We start from the raw sequence: 17063 nt of genomic DNA on the forward strand, positions 1-17063 counted from the left end.
TCATCAGAAAACTTGGATATATTACATTTGGTCCCCTCATCCAATTCATTGATATAGATTGTGAATAGCTGAGGCCCAAGCACTGATCCTTGCAGTACCCCACTAGTTACAGCCTGCCAACCCGAAAATTACCCGTTTATTCCTACTCTCTGTTTTCTGTCCATTAACCAATCCTCAATCCAGGCTAGTATATTACCCCCAATTCCATGAGCCCTAATTTTGTTTAATAACCTCTTTTGTGGCACCTTATCGAATGCCTTCTGAAAATCCAAATACGCCACATTCACTGGTTCTTCCTCATCTATTCTGCTAGTTGCAACCTCAAAAAACTCTAACAGATTTGTCAAACATGATTTCCCTTTCATAAATCCATGTTGACTCTGCCCAATCTTATTATTATTTTCTAAGTACCCTGTTACCACCTCCCTAATAATAGATTCTAGCATTTTCCCTGCTGCTGATGTCAGGCTAACTGGTCTTTCGTTCCCCATTTTCTCTCTCCCTCCTTTCTTAAATAGCGGGGTTACATTTGCTACCTTCCAATCGCGGGAATCTATGGAATTTTGGAAGATGACAACCAATGCATCCATTAACTATATAACCACCTCTTTTAAAACCCTAGGATATAGGCTATCAGATCCAGGGGATTTATCAGCTCTCAGTCCCATTCCTTTCGCCAGTACTATTTTTTTTACCAATAGTAATTTCTTTCAGTTCTTCATTCTCGTTAGACCCTTGGTTCTCCACTATTTCTGAGAGGCTTTATGTGTCTTCTTCCGTGAAGACAAACGCAAAGGCCAGAATATCGCCAGTGCTCAAAGAATGGGTGGCGGGACAGCTGTTGAATTTAAAATGATTGACTGTGGTTTGGGAACCCACAGCCGTGCTACTTTCCCAGATGTAGGGTGTGTCAACGCTGAGCAGACCCAACACGCAGCGATGGTTGAGGTAATTTTGGTCATTAGGAGCTTTATAAGAGCCTATTTTGAGCTGAACATACCATTTTACCAGGTTCTCCATGAGATTTACGATGCTCGGGGATCATGTCAGGTAAGGGTGTCTGGAGTTGTGTGATCATGAATTCATTTCTTTACTTGACAGCTGCAATTGTGCTATGAAAACTCCCACCTCACAGCTGTTCACTTTCCAAGATCAAATGCTGTTACCTACTGCATTTGGAAAGCACAATGATCTTTATGCCAGTTGCCAGTGTTTGGAGCAATCTCTCTATATAGTGTAAGCTCATTGGAACACCCTCTCTCACCATTGACAGATCGCTTCTGTCATCTCAAGTTCACCTGCCATCTATTACATTAACATCGGTGCCCTTGAAACTATCTCATCTTGCTCCTTGTTCCACCATGATCAGCCCCAACAACAGCATCACCAGGCACCAGCAACAACAACAACCTTCTCCGCAAGCAACTGATGCTGCACAGGACACACGGCATCAGCACCCGAGCACATTGCCGCCCGGGACACGAGTGTTGGCCTCACCATGGCCAGGTTGACTTCACTTGAAGCTGTACACTCTGCCTGCCACATGATGCACCCAGGTTGGCACCACCCCACACCATCACCATAAAGCATCCCAACAATGTCCAAGCCATTCCTTTCACACTCAACGCCATTACTGGGGTACCGTTATGTCTCATCATTCATGGCAACTCAATAAGCCACTTCCAAAGGTGCACACAGATCCATCCAAGAACACAAAGTGTTGAAAATAAAGGTTTCAATGTTTGAAAGCACATTAACAGAAACTTGTTATGAACATTGGCTAAAGCACCCAAGTGCTCACCCTTGTGTGTTGTTAGTTGGTATGATTGGACTAGGATGAGGGTGAGTGTGAGGGGTGGCTAGTGAGATGGGAAAGTGAGAATGTAGATCGAGAGGGATGGGTGGAGGTGCAAGTAAGTTGGTGCGAGTAAGGATGTGCAGGAGTAAAGTCGGGAAGGCAGAGTGATGGGGATGTGATGAATGGCACAGCAGGATGAGGTTGAGTGTGGCTTTGCAGTAATGTTTTGTGATCCACTGAGATCATTGAAATGTTTGCACCACTGCAGCCTGGTCCTCTTGATGACATCCTGCCTTTGCCTCCATGCAACCAGGCTGCGTTGATGTCCTGGGGAGGTCTCTTCCACCCATTGGAAGGGAAGAGAACCTCCTTGCGTGCTGTGTTTGTGCAGTGCTTGTCAGTGTTTGCAAAATTCAATGCTGTAGAACACTGACAGCACAACTGTCAAACTCAATTTGCGCATGGTCCCTTTAAGGAAACCGGCTGATGACGGTTCATCAAATGACATCATCGGACCTACTTGCTTCAGTTGGCCCAGGAAATGCACTAGGTGGGTTTAACAAGCCCAACCAATGGAAAATCATTTCTACACTGTGGGCTGGAGCCACCAGCGAGGCCGGGACACACCGAGTTAGCTGAATTCGCGGCCGAAGTATGTGTTTAATTTTGCTGCTATTTCCTTATTTCCCATTATAATTTCTCCTGTCTCAGCCTGTAAGGGTCCCACATTTACCTTTGCTAATATTTTCCTTTTTGCATACGTATAGAAGCTTTCGCAGTCTGTTTTTATGTCTCTCGCTAGAGGGTAGTGCGTTTTATGTAGTGTATATTTATTTTAACAAGGCTTTTGCTTAGGATCCACATGGTAGACTGGTCACGAAAATAAAATGCCATGGGATCCAGGGTAAAGTGGCAAGTTGGATCCAAAACTAGCTCAGGGGCAGGAAGAAAAGTTAATGGTTGATGGGTGCTTTTGTGACGAGAAGGCTGTTTCTAATGGGGCTACGCAGGGCTCATTACTAGGTCCCTTGCTTTTTGTGGTAAATATCAATTATTTAGACTTGAATATAGGGGGTGTTATATATGTAAGATTCCATAGGCCTTCCTGATCACTTGCTGTACCTGCATACTATCCTTTTGCGTTTCATGCACAAGTACCCCCAGGTCCTGCTGCACTGCAGCACTTTGCAATCTTTCTCCATTTAAATAATAACTTGCTCTTTGATTTTTTTCTGCCAAAGTGCATGACCTCACACTTTCCAACATTATACTCCATCTGCTAAATTTTTGCCCACTCACTTAGCCTATCTATGTCCTTTTGCAGATTTTTTGTGTCCTCCTCACACATTTTGTTTCTTCCCATCTTTGTATCGTCAGCAAAATTGGCTACATTACACTCAGTCCCTTCTTCCAAGTCGTTAATGTAGATTGTAAACAGATGGGGTCCCAGCACTGATCCCTGCGGCACCCCCAACCCTGTGAACTTTTACCTTGTGCAGTAACCTTTTATGTGGCACCTTGTCAAATGCCTTCTGGAAGTCCAAATACACCACATCCACTGGTTCCTCTTTATCCACCCTGTTCGTTACATCCTCGAAGAACTCCTGTAAATTTGTCAAACATGACTTCCCCTTCATAAGTCCATGCTGACTCTGCCTGACTGAATTTTGCTTTTCCAAATGTCCTGCTACTGCTTCTTTAATAATGGACTCTCAATCACAGATGTTAGGCTAATTGGTCTATAGTTTCCTCCTGGAACAGTTTCTACTTCTTCCGCTCGTCGTCCTGGACCCGCTGCCTCTCGTCCACCTTCTGCTGCCGCCGGCGCAGCGCCTCCGCCTCCCGCTGGCCTTCGAGAGGAACTTGGGCTTGCGTGGGCCTTCTGTTCGGCAACGTGTGGTGCCGGAGGACCGGCGACTGCTAACATTGTACCATCAGCAGGCCGGGGCCATTAGAGGGAGCAGCGTGCGGTGGCAGGCCATTGCGGGGAACAGCGTGTGCTGCGGCTGGAGGGCGACGGCTGACTGCAGTGCAGGTAGGTACAGCAGGAGCGGCGAGGTCGGGGCGAAGGAGCGGCGAGAGTTTGTAGAGGGATGTGATCGGGGGCCCAGGAGAGGCGAGAGTTAGGGGCCCAGAAGAGGCGAGGACCCAGCGGCAGCATGGGCCAGCCCACACTGCGATATGTGTGTGCATTAGGTCCATGCAGCAGAGCTGGTCTCCAGTCGTCTTGGTTAATTCTTGCCACTGGACTAAGACCTAGCTCTGTCGAGCCCGTGTGGTGGCTGGTGTGCAACGGTCACCCCACATTAAAGAAATCCACGCACAGGCATCGTCCACCTTTCAGGATGGAGTTCGGGATCCAGAATATTAGGTCCTTCATTGAAACACCTGTGAACTCATCCCTTTTCAGCGTGGAAGCAAGTCATCCTCGATATGAGGGACTGCCTAAGATGAGAAGAGTTTCCTGCTTTTTGTCGGCCTCCTTTTTTAAATAGGGGCATTATATTTGCAGTTTTCCAATCTGTTGGGACCTCCCAAGAATCCAGGGAATTTTGGTAAATTACAACCAATGCATCCACTATCCCTGCCGCTACTTCCCTTAAGACCCTAGGATGCAAGCCATCAGGTCCAGGGGATTTATCTGCCTTTAGTCCCATTATCTTACTGAGTACCTCCTTTATAATTGTGATTGTGTTAAGTTCCTGACTCGCTATAGCCCCTTGGCTATCCATTGTTGGAATATTGTTAGTATCCTCTATCGTAAAGACTGATACAAAATACTTGTTCAGAGTTTCTGCCATCTCCATGTTCCCCATTACTAATTTCCCTGTCTTGTCCTCTAAGGGACCAACATTTACTTTAGCCACTCTTTTCCTTTTTATATACGTATAGAAACTCTTGCTATCTGTTTTTATATTTTGTGCTAGTTTACTTTCATAGTCTATCTTCCCTTTCTTAATCATTTTTTTAGTTGTTCTTTGCTGGCTTTTAAAAGCTTCTCAGTCTTCTGTCCTCCCATTAGTTTTGGCCACTTTGGCGTGCATTTGTGCTGTTTCCCGTTACAAATCTGCCCTGAAAAATACATTGAGCAGATACAGCACAATAGAAACACTAAGATAAAAAGTAAGCCTGCCAATTTAGTTTTGTTGAATCATGGCAATTATTTTCACTGCGGGCAACATTTATTGGAAAGAAAATTAAGACTACTTGGACTCTTTAGGTGTAATATTGCCCCTCGCCCCAATTGGGGGCAGTAACCTGCCAGGGTCGGGACCTTTATCGCCAGGCCTGGAAGTCCTGCCCCTGACATGGAATTGGGCCTTATGGCGCCCAAAGGAAGCAAAGCGCTAACTCCGGCCCTCTGCTTCCTTTGGGGGCGGTGCCTGGACAGTAGCGCGGCACTGAGTCCAGTACTACATGGATGCTCCGCATAACGCTGACATGCTACAATGTCCCGTCCCTTCCATTAAAGGGGAGGTCCGCTGTGCATTCTGTATGGCCCTTTGGTGACCACCACTGGGACACCAGGGATGCGTGAGATCAGGCCAGCAGCCCGGCACCCAAGACGGGGCACCAGGTTGCATGATGGCGGCCTGGACCGTGCTAGGGCTGCCATGGTCGAGCCGACCCAAGAGTTGGCCGACCAACAAAGATGGCGGCATGGGGCGCTGCAGGCCTCTCCTTTAAATGGCGTCCCAGGTACGGATGTCCGACAGCTTCGTGACTCGCGACTCGCGAAGCTGGCGTAGACATCCACTCGTGTCAGCTTTGCAGCCCGAGGGGCAATTTCTCGTGCAGGGCCTTAACGGGTTGGTGCAGGGTGGGGCGGGGTCGGTGCGCACGGCGATGACGTCATCGCCGGTTGTGCAGTGGCCCGAGGCGCTAATCAAGGAGCACGCCACTGCTGGGACTGCGCCTCCCAAACCTCCTGGCAACTTTCCAGGAGGCGGTAGCGCACCCCTCCCCCGGGCCCCCTTTGTCCTTTACAATTGGCATAAAAGAGATATTCAGCCTATTTAAGCTAGAAGTGATATTCAGCCTATTTAAGCTAGAAGTGAATCCGAATGCCTGAGGTAAAACGATACTTTCCAAAACAACTTTGGCAAACTTACTCTAATTGTAATTCTCACTGAGTAAACGCAAAGCACAAAACAATCCCACCAATTTTAATTTAATTGCTTGTTTAATATATTCGTAGACCTTGTGTTAGACAATCATCATGGAAGTACTCCTACATGATTGAAACCATTACTAATGAAAAGTTTAACTCTGTTACTGTACCTACTTATGGCAAATGCTTTATATTAACAATTAATTGCATCACCTTTGCATGGGTGAATGAGTTAACTCATCTGGACAATGTCAGACTGTGGGACCGACAGTGAATATCTTTGTGAAAGATCTAAAATTCATCTTGTTTCAAATCATAAGAATCTACGATATATTCTTCTAAAAATTTATAGCTACGCATAAGGGCCGATTTTGATGTGATCTTTTTCATCAAACAAGAATCAGGTCGAGCAAGCCTACTGCCTGCCTTGAAAGTGGTCGATGGTACAAACCATTTTGATGGTCAGGCCTTGTGAGCATATTTGTGGTGAGCTTCCCGTGCTTTTGAAACAGCTCACCAATCCAAGGAGGGGAAAATCTAATCACTCCTCCACAGATCCAAGCCGGTCCCGTTAAATTAAAGGGCCAGGCAATCCTAGAGGATGGTCGCAAAGCATTGGGCATCAGGTGGGTCGAAATTTGTGGGGCCAGGGAGAGCATTCATCCTGCTCTTGGCCTCCTGGGTTCCTTTTAACGACATTTGGCTAACTGTTTTACATCCAGTAATACTAGGCAGTGTGCGCAGTGCACACTTCACCCACAGGCACGTGAAAATTGCATCAGGGTCCGAATGACTCATAGAACCCCGATTTGCATTCTATAATAAAGTTCCTGCCTGTTGCTGTTGGCAGCCTTTGGCCACCTGTCTGAAGGGCACAATTCAAAATGGCAGGGCTGGGGTTTGTTCTTTCCTCCGAGTTTGAGCGCACTGCCACCCTGTTCCCAAACAAAAAGGGGGATGGAAAATTGCCCCATGGTATTGTAAAATTTAATAATAATTTTGACATTGAAGTGCAAGGAGGATCAGTCTGCTTTTTGTTTAATTCTTTAACTGTAAATGGTCCCTCACCAGATCATGTTGTTTGGCCAAACACCTCGGGCTTCTAATAGGTTAAGACGGCTAAAGGTGTTTATTAGTATGCAGGACTTTTTTTTTGCCAAATGCGTTGTGAGTTTTCTTCATTTAGGTCTATTATATTACATGTTACACTTTTTACGCAGTGGAATTTATCTTCAGAATGCAACCTAGGTGTTGTTTTTAATCCTGTGTGTAATATAAATGCTATTTTATCAATCACAGCAAGATATGAACTGTATTTTTATTTTTATGATGACAAAGAAAAAGGTGAAGGCTGTGATTGTGGTATATTTGGATCTTGTTAAAGACATAACATAAAAAAACATAAAGTAACGATTGCAAAGATAAAAGCACATGGTATTAAAGGTAGAGTGGTGGCACAATAGCTGAAAGATAGAGTGTTGCGAGTGGAAGCAAATTGATGTTTCTCAGATTGGTAAGATGTAGCTAGTGATGCATCCCAGGGATTGGTGTTGGAAAGTCTCTTGTTCCCCATATACATAAATGGGATAAATGGAATACAGGTACAACGTCTGAAATCCCGCAATCTCGGGACTGAGACTGAGCCGCTTTTTGGATTTTTCCAGATTTCGGACCTCGCTGTTGGCGCTCCTCACTGCCCTCAATCCTCCACTCCTCACTGCCCTCAATCCTCCAATCCTCACTGCCCTCAATCCTCCAATCCTCACTGCCCTCAATCCTCCAATCCTCACTGCCCTCAATCCTCCAATCCTCACTGCCCTCCATCCTCCACTCCTCACTGCCCTCAATCCTCCAATCCTCACTGCCATCCATCCTCCACTCCTCACTGCCCTCCATCCTCCACTCCTCACTGCCCTCAATCCTCCAATCCTCACTGCCCTCCATCCTCCACTCCTCACTGCCCTCAATCCTCCAATCCTCACTGCCCTCCATCCTCCACTCCTCACTGCCCTCGATCCTCCACTCCTCACTGCCCGTCGATCCTCCACTCCTCACTGCCCTCAATCCTCCAATCCTCACTGCCCTCGATCCTCCACTCCTCACTGCCCTCAATCCTCCACTCCTCACTGCCCTCGATCCTCCACTACTCACTGCCCTCGATCCTCCACTCATCACTGACCTCAATCCTCCAATACTCACTGCCCTCGATCCTCCACTCCTCACTGCCCTCGATCCTCCACTCCTCACTGCCCTCGATCCTACACTCCTCACTGCCCTCGATCCTCCACTCCTCACTGCCCGTCGATCCTCCACTCCTCACTGCCCTCAATCCTCCAATCCTCACTGCCCTCGATCCTCCACTCCTCACTGCCCTCAATCCTCCACTCCTCACTGCCCTCGATCCTCCACTACTCACTGCCCTCGATCCTCCACTCCTCACTGCCCCTCGATCCTCCACTCATCACTGACCTCAATCCTCCAATACTCACTGCCCTCGATCCTCCACTCATCACTGACCTCAATCCTCCAATACTCACTGCCCTCGATCCTACACTCCTCACTGCCCTCGATCCTCCACTCCTCGCTGCCCTCAATCCTCCAATACTCACTGCCCTCGATCCTCCACTACTCACTGCCCTCGATCCTCCACTCCTCACTGCCCTCAATCCTCCAATACTCACTGCCCCTCGATCCTCCAATCCTCACTGCCCTCGATCCTCCACTCCTCACTGCCCTCGATCCTCCACTCCTCACTGCCCTCGATCCTCCACTCCTCACTGCCCTCGATCCTCCACTCCTCACTGCCCTCGATCCTCCACACCTCACTGCCCTCTATCCTCCACTCCTCACTGCCCTTGATCCTCCACTCCTCACTGGCCCTCGATCCTCCACTCCTCACTGCCCTCGATCCTTCACTCCTCGCCGCCCGTCGATCCTCCACTCCTCACTGCCCCTCGATCCTCCACTCCTCACTGCCCATCGATCCTCCACTCCTCACTGCCCTCCATCCTCCACTCCTCACTGCCCATCGATCCTCCACTCCTCACTGCCCATCGATCCTCCACTCCTCACTGCCCTCCATCCTCCACTCCTCACTGCCCATCTATCCTCCACTCCTCACTGCCCTCCATCCTCCACTGCTCACTGCCCCTCGATCCTCCACTCCTCACTGCCCTCCATCCTCCACTCCTCACTGCCCATCTATCCTCCACTCCTCACTGCCCTCCATCCTCCACTCCTCACTGCCCTCCATCCTCCACTCCTCACTGCCCCTCGATCCTCCGCTCCTCACTGCCCTCTATCCTCCACTCCTCACTGCCCTCGATCCTCCACTCCTCACTGCCCCTCGATCCTCCGCTCCTCACTGCCCTCGATCCTCCACTCCTCACTGCCCCTCGATCCTCCACTCCTCACTGCCCTCGATCCTCCACTCCTCACTGCCCTCGATCCTCCACTCCTCACTGCCCATCGATCCTCCACTCCTCACTGCACTTGATCCTCCACTCCTCACTGCCCTCGATCCTTCACTCCTCACTGCCCATCGATCCTCCACTCCTCACTGCCCATCGATCCTCCACTCCTCACTGCCCTCTATCCTCCACTCCTCACTGCCCTCGATCCTCCACTCCTCACTGCCCCTCGATCCTCCACTCCTCACTGCCCTCGATCCTCCACTCCTCACTGCCCTCTATCCTCCACTCCTCATTGCCCATCGATCCTCCACTCCTCACTGCCCTCTATCCTCCACTCCTCACTGCCCTCGATCCTCCGATCCTCACTGCCCTCAATCCTCCACTCCTCACTGCCCTCTATCCTCCACTCCTCACTGCCCATCGATCCTCCACTCCTCACTGCCCTCGATCCTCCGATCCTCACTGCCCTCAATCCTCCACTCCTCACTGCCCTCGATCCTTCACTCCTCACTGCCCTCGATCCTCCACTCCTCACTGCCCTCGATCCTCCACTCCTCACTGCCCCCGATCCTCCACTCCTCACTGCCCTCCATCCTCCACTCCTCACTGCCCCTCGATCCTCCACTCCTCACTGCCCCTCGATCCTCCACTCCTCACTGCCCCCGATCCTCCACTCCTCACTGCCCCCGATCCTCCACTCCTCACTGCCCTCGATCCTCCACTCCTCACTGGCCCTCGATCCTCCACTCCTCACTGCCCTCGATCCTCCACTCCTCACTGCCCTCGATCCTCCACTCCTCACTGCCCTCAATCCTCCACTCCTCACTGCCCTCGATCCTCCACTCCTCACTGCCCCTCGATCCTCCACTCCTCACTGCCCCTCGATCCTCCACTCCTCACTGCCCTTGATCCTCCACTCCTCACTGCCCGTCGATCCTCCACTGCTCATTGCCCCTCGATCCTCCACTCCTCACTGCACTTGATCCTCCACTCCTCACTGCCCTCAATCCTCCACTCCTCACTGCCCCTCGATCCTCCACTCCTCACTGCCCCTCGATCCTCCACTCCTCACTGCCCCTCGATCCTCCGCTCCTCACTGCCCTCGATCCTCCACTCCTCACTGCCCTCAATCCTCCACTCCTCACTGCCCTCGATCCTCCACTCCTCACTGCCCTCCATCCTCCACTCCTCACTGCCCATCGATCCTCCACTCCTCACTGCCCCTCGATCCTCCACTCCTCACTGCCCTCCATCCTCCACTCCTCACTGCCCATCGATCCTCCACTCCTCACTGCCCCTCGATCCTCCACTCCTCACTGCCCCTCGATCCTCCACTCCTCACTGCACTTGATCCTCCACTCCTCACTGCCCTCGATCCTCCACTCCTCACTGCCCCTCGATCCTCCACTCCTCACTGCACTTGATCCTCCACTCCTCACTGCCCTCGATCCTCCACTCCTCACTGCCCCTCAATCCTCCACTCCTTACTGCCCCTCGATCCTCCACTCCTCACTGCCCCTCGATCCTCCACTCCTCACTGCACTCGATCCTCCACTCCTCACTGCCCTCGATCCTCCACTCCTCACAGCCCCTCGATCCTCCACTCCTCGCCGCCCGTCGATCCTCCGCTCCTCACTGCCCCTCGATCCTCCACTCCTCACTGCCCCTCGATCCTCCACTCCTCACTGCCCCTCGATCCTCCACTCCTCACTGCCCATCGATCCTCCACTCCTCACTGCCCTCGATCCTCCGCTCCTCACTGCCCTCGATCCTCCACTCCTCACTGCCCTCCATCCTCCACTCCTCACTGCCCCTCGATCCTCCACTCCTCACTGCCCCTCGATCCTCCGCTCCTCACTGCCCTCGATCCTCCGCTCCTCACTGCCCTCGATCCTCCCCTCCTCACTGCCCCTCGATCCTCCGCTCCTCACTGCCCTCGATCCTCCGCTCCTCACTGCCCCTCGATCCTCCACTCCTCACTGCCCTCCATCCTCCACTCCTCGCCGCCCGTCGATCCTCCACTCCTCACTGCCCTCCATCCTCCACTCCTCGCCGCCCGTCGATCCTCCACTCCTCACTGCCCTCCATCCTCCACTCCTCGCCGCACTTGATCCTCCACTCCTCACTGCCCTCGATCCTCCGCTCCTCACTGCCCCTCGATCCTCCACTCCTCACGGCCCTCGATCTTCCACTCCTCACTGCCCTCGATCCTCCACTCCTCACTGCCCATCGATCCTCCACTCCTCGCTGCCCTTGATCCTCCACTCCTCACTGCCCTCGATCCTCCGCTCCTCACTGCCCCTCGATCCTCCACTCCTCACGGCCCTCGATCTTCCACTCCTCACTGCCCTCGATCCTCCAATCCTCACTGCCCTCGATCCTCCATTCCTCACTGCCCTCCATCCTCCACTCCTCGCCGCCCGTCGATCCTCCACTCCTCACTGCCCTCCATCCTCCACTCCTCGCCGCCCGTCGATCCTCCACTCCTCACTGCCCTCCATCCTCCACTCCTCGCCGCACTTGATCCTCCACTCCTCACTGCCCTCGATCCTCCGCTCCTCACTGCCCCTCGATCCTCCACTCCTCACGGCCCTCGATCTTCCACTCCTCACTGCCCTCGATCCTCCACTCCTCACTGCCCATCGATCCTCCACTCCTCGCTGCCCTTGATCCTCCACTCCTCGCCGCCCGTCGATCCTCCACTCCTCACTGCCCTCCATCCTCCACTCCTCGCCGCACTTGATCCTCCACTCCTCACTGCCCTCGATCCTTCACTCCTCACGGCCCTCGATCTTCCACTCCTCACGGCCCTCGATCTTCCACTCCTCACTGCCCTCGATCCTCCACTCCTCGCCGCTCGCCGATCCACTGATCCTCGCCACCCGCCGAATCTCGTCACTCCTCCGCTCCTCGCTGCCCACCGATTCATGCCGCCCGCGCTGCCCCCTCCCCGGCGCTGCAGTTCTTACCGGTTTTTAGCAGTTTTCTCTTCCCTCGCCACCCAATGTCGCTATCTTGGTCGCCTCAAAAATGTCCGGTTTTCGGACAATTCTGCATTTCGGACAGCCGGATTCGAGACATTGTACCTGTACTGTGATACCAAATCCAGAACATGGCAATCTGTAAGTGAGAATGCAAGATGATACATGCAAATGAGGCTAGTGAGAAAACATATGGAAGACGCAGTTCGATGTACATAAATATGAGGCAGTATATCTTGAGGTAAAAGAGCAGGCAATGGGATTACACCCTATGTGGTAGAACTTTCAGTGGAGTGGAGGAACAGATGATCTAAGGGTACAGACACACAGATCTTTAAAAGCAGGATTGCTGGTGGAAAAGGACATAGGAGAAAATTCTGAATTTTATATATACGGTTAATTAAATACAAGAGCAAGGATGTAATGATGAATCTTGTCAGGCCGCAGCTGGGATACTGTGTGCAGTTTAGGCCACTCCTACATTCTATCTTTCACCATCATTTGTGAAAATTAATAACAAATATTTATTTAATATCTCCATATCTTCATCCTCCACAATTAGACTCTCTCCTTCATCCCCGAGTGGTCTTTTCTTCTCTTTAACTATTCTTTTACTTTTCCTAATGGTTAAAAAGCCTTTAAATCTTCCTTTTATATTATCTGCTAGTCTCGTTTTCATATTCCCATTTAGCCTTTTTAATCTCCCTTTTCACCTCCCTACTACATTTTCTATATTCCTCATGATTGCCTTTAGTATTGAACCCTAACTTTGTCATATGCCTCCCTTTTCAGCTCTATTTTAGTCTTAATGCCTATGTTTATCAACAGAACTCTAGACTTTGACGCATCTTTTTCACATTATAGAAATATATTTATATATATATATATATATATATATATATATTTAACATGCATGTCATTTGATGATTTTTCACTGCTGATCTGACGACCTGTTTGCTAATTTTTCTGAAATAAAAGCAGAAATTGCTGGAAAGGCTCAACAGATCAGCTGTGGAGAGAGAAATATATGGTTAATGTTTCAGGTCGATGAGCTTTCATCAACTGAAAGATGGTGCAGATGAAATGCTTTCGAGCAGGTACAGAGGCTGGGGAAAGGGGGCGGGAAAAGATGAAAGGAGAATTTGTGAGCAGGCAGGAGATGGTTAAATGACAGAAGCAATGAGGCAAAGGGAGGTGATAATGAGAGAAATTAAAGATATGCCCAGAGGGAATAGGAACAGAAAATGCTGGAAACACTCAGCAGGTCAGGCAGCATCTGTTGAGAGAGAAACAGAGTTAACCTTTCAGCTCGGTGACCATTCATCAGAACTGGAAGAAGTTAAAGATTTAACAGTTTTTAAATCCTGTTGTACGTCCAGAGGAGGTGTAAATGGTTACAGCAGAATAGCAGAAGGGGAAGGAAACATTGAAAATCTGGAAAAACGGAGAAGCCTCCCATTGCCCAAGAATGCGGCAAAAGGCAGATAGGCCCCAATGGTGCGCAGCGCTCTGGTGGCGATTCGGGATCCTCATCCCAAGCTCCAGCCAGATCTCTCCCATTCCCAGTAGCTGTAGTGCATCCATCCCACAGTACCAGCATCTGCTGTGGGACAGAAAATGGGAGTAATAGTTAAGGTCTGAAGTTGTTAATATTGATAATGTTAATACCAAAAGGCTGTGAAGTGCCGAGTAGAAAGATGAGGTGCTGTTCCTCAAGCTTGCATTTAGCTTCATTGGAATGGTGTGGAAGGCCAAGTACAGAGAGGGCCGATGGTGCCTCAGTTTACCTTAGATGAAGTCCTTACTACTCGGGGGATCAAGGGTTATGGCGAGAAAGCAGGAAGGGGGTATTGAAGTTTCATGTTCAGCCATGAACTCATTGAATGGCGGTGCAGGCTAGAAGGGCTGAATGGCCTGCTCCTGCACCTATTTTCTATGTTTCTATGTTTCTATGTTTCTACCCTGTCATCCAAAATTTGGCACCTCTGACACTGCAGCACTACACTGGAGTGTCAGCCTAGATTTTGTACTCAAGTCTCTGGAGTGGAACAGAGAATCAGGAGTAGGCCCTTCAGCCCCTCGAGCCTGTTCCGTCATTCAATTAGATCATGGCTGATCTGTACCTTAACGCCATCTACCCGCCTTGGGTCCGTAACCCTTAATACCCTTGCCTACCAGAAATATGAAATTTTCAACGATACAGCCTCAACAGCTTTTGGGGGGAGAGAGTTCCAGATTTCCACCACCCTTTGTGTGGAGAAGTGCTTTCGAACATTACCCCTGAATAGCTTGTTCTAATTTTAAGGTTATGCTTTCTTGTTCTGGATTCCCCCACCAGCGAAAATAGTTTCTCTCTATCGACCCTATCAAATCCTTTGATCATCTTAAACACCTTAATTAGATCACCCTTTAACCTTCTATATTCAAGGGAATAAAAGCTTTGTCTGTACAATCTGCCCTCATAATTTAACCCTTTTAGCCCTGGTACTATACTGGTGAATCTGCGCTGAGGTATATCCTTCCTAAGGTGGGGTGCCAGAACTGAATGCATAACAGGCGCAGTGTCCAGAATCCAGAACTCTTGGGACCAAGGCCATTCCGTATTCAGCATTTTTCCGGACTTTGGATCATCTTTCTGACGTCACGAATCTGGGAACTCCCGAGCCCAGGTTCGGGTATTTCTGGATTTCGGAACGTCAGAAAGGGGGGTCTCCGCCGAGGAGCTGTTCGGGCCACCGGCCCTGCCAAGGTTGAGCTGTTCGAGCGGGGTCCCACCGGCAAGGAGGTGTTCGGGGAGGCCCTAACAAGGAGGTGTTCGGGCCAGCAGGCCCCATCGCTGACCGGTGAGGAGGCCCCAAGGTAAGGGCAGCGGCGGCAAGGCTAGGCACAAGGTCGGCAGGGTCGGCAGGTCCAGATTCCGGAACAGTTTACGGATTAAGGACAACCCTGCCACCGATCGGTCCGGAGTTCGGATTCCGGAACATTCCAGATTCTGGAACTCCGGATTTTGGACACAGAACCTGTACTCCATAACTATATAACATAACTTCCACCCCTTTGTATTCCATCCCTTTAAAGATAAAGGCCAACATTCCATTAGCCTTTTTAATTACTTTTTTTTGTATCTGCCCACTAGGTATTTGTTATTTCTGTACTCGGACTCCTAAATCGCGCTGCTGCTCCATTGTTCCTAGCTTCTCACAATTTAGAAAATACTCTGATCTGTCTTTCTTAGGTCCAAAGTGGATGACCTCATACTTTCCCACATTAAACTCCGTCTGCCACAGTTTTGCCCACTCACTTAATTTATCAGTTTATTTTAGCAAGTTTCAGTTCCAATCTACATTATTTATTGTGCCACCTAACCTAGTGGCATCAGGCTACTTAGAGATACAACTCCCTTTCCCTTCATCCAAGTCCTTTATAAATACAGTGAAAAGCTGAGGTACCAGTACAGAATTCTTGATGAACACCACTAATCACATGTGGGACTTGAACCCACAATCATCTGACTCAGAGGTGAGAGTGCTACAAAGATACAAGTTGCTGAGTGCCACACTCCTTTGAGTCGCTGTAACTGTCCACCTCCTATTTGTCCGACACCAGAGCCACGATTTTAACGACGGTCATAAGTGCGATGAGCATGGGCCGACGCTAGTGATGGGCCGACGCTAGCGATGCCAACATGGGGCCTGGGCCATTTTAACTGCCGATACATATTTAAATTTTGGCAGGCCAACTCCCGGTCCAACCTGGCAACAGTGATGTTGCGGCAGGTGGGCGGGAGCGGGATTTTGGGCGAGGATGGTGTCCGCCGCTGAGCACCGGAGGGAACGGTCCCAGGCACTGAGGTAAGTCCTGAACCTCTGGTCCTGAAGGAAACCAATAAAAAAAAAAATGTTTTAACTTCTCTTGCTGATCCTCTTCTCTCGCTGGATCCATCTGCCGTCAGTTTTCCCAGGCGCATTCAGCACTCAGTGAGAATCACACGAGTTAAATTTGCATCGTCATGAAAATGATGTTATCGGACCCTGACTTTTAGCGAGGGCCTCACACACCTCCGGAAACCTAGGAGTTAAAATATCAGCCTGCTGGAGTGCAGTGCTGTCGGGGAGTTATGTACACCGTCCTTATTTTAACTGGGGCAGAGGATATAAACAATGTAATGACTCATAAGACTTATTACTGTAAACTGCCTCAGGTGTAAACCTGATCCAACTTTATTCATGCCCAAAGTAACCCGCGTGATATGGCACCCGCGCTTATATACCAGTGACCGCACACGCGCGCGTACAACCCGATGACCTCCGACAATGGCGCCCCCTGGTGTCTGGTGACCCCAAGCATAAATACATAACAATATCCCCTTTCAAGATCTTAATATCAGTCTTTTTACAAATTAAGTCTGGGACTTTCTGCTCACGAGTTGATCGTCTCAGTTCAACTTCAGTTCTGGGCGAGTGTTCTGAGTCAGTTATGACTGAAGGCTGAGTAACCGATCTGATGGGAGTGGTAATGACTACATCAGAGACTGGAGGTCCAGTTTCAATAATGACAGCAAAGTCCACTGATGAATGAACATTGCTTGGTTGGTCACTGACTGCATCTTCCTCAAGCGGTTCCAGTTCATCCGTGTGCTGCAGTTTTACCTGATCAACATGTTTCCTGCATGTTTGCCCGTTCTTAAGCACGACAATAAACACTCTGTTACCCTCCTTGGCTGCAACAGTACCGGCGATCCACTTTGGACCTTGACCATA

Source organism: Pristiophorus japonicus, chromosome 9 (genome assembly GCF_044704955.1).
Source record: "Pristiophorus japonicus isolate sPriJap1 chromosome 9, sPriJap1.hap1, whole genome shotgun sequence".
Lineage (NCBI taxonomy): Eukaryota > Metazoa > Chordata > Chondrichthyes > Pristiophoridae > Pristiophorus > Pristiophorus japonicus.